Raw genomic sequence first — 1,071 nt, forward strand, 5'->3', positions numbered from 1 at the left:
AGGACAGACAGGAAATAGGGTGAGAGGGAGACATGCAGCAAAGGGCCGCAGGTCGGAGTCGAACCCGTGGCCGCTGCCTCAAGGACCTTCAGCCTCTTTACATGGGACGACCGCTCTAACAAATCTATATATTCTTATAAAATCTATATAAATTGACAGATCACATTTATTGTTTGCAGAGAAATGGTGTTTCACAAAACATATATGCAACTTTGATGCATCAATAAAAATACATTTTGGATTGAAAGGTATATGAAGGACAAGGATCCCTTTATGTTGCACATCTCCATGATAACAAAGCAGTCAGCTCTTCGGATGGACAACGCAGAACACTAATATGCCTAACTGCAGATTTGATTCCCTATTGTAAAGGGGGAAATCAATGTATTAATAAGTTTTACTCTCAATCTTGCAACCAAACAATGTGTTTTGTTCTATATAGTGATAATCAAGTATATGCAATAAGATGCTGGGTACATACAGTAGAATGCCTTAATACAATAGAAAATACAGTTGTAGATCTTGTTGTTGTTGTTTTTTTTAAATGCTGGCAGTGTCCCCACCAAAACTGTCATCTCCATGAGGACCCTAATGTTTATCTGGCTCAACACACCTTGGCTCCTCATGCATCAGAACTTCCACCACCACCTCTGTATGTGTGGCCTGAGTTTTACTTAAGCAGCAACTGTCATTTGTTTTAGTCCACTGGTCCACCTGCCTCTCCAGAACATCTTCTGTCCGAACCCCGATGAGTGATGCAGACTTTGGGTGGGCAGGGTAGTTTGGTGCCTTTAAATAAGTCTGAAGCCCTGGGTCTGTTGGATTTTCTTCAGGTCTTCTTCCAGGTTGTTGTGAATTATCCAGTGCCATAACAATGTCTGAGAGTAAATGGTCTTCCTTGTGTCCTCTCTGCTGCTGGAACTGCAGTATGTCCAGTTCAAGCTTGGACCTGGTATTATAGTGGCATGCAGTAAAAACATGGGGATTCGTATCAATTTGTAATTAAGGATATTACAATTTTTGCTTTAGAATTTTCCATATAATAGCCCAAGTAGAGATAGTCGACTGTTA

This window comes from Echiichthys vipera (assembly GCF_963691815.1).
Source record: "Echiichthys vipera genome assembly, chromosome: 21".
In the NCBI taxonomy this organism is placed as follows: Eukaryota; Metazoa; Chordata; class Actinopteri; order Perciformes; family Trachinidae; genus Echiichthys; species Echiichthys vipera.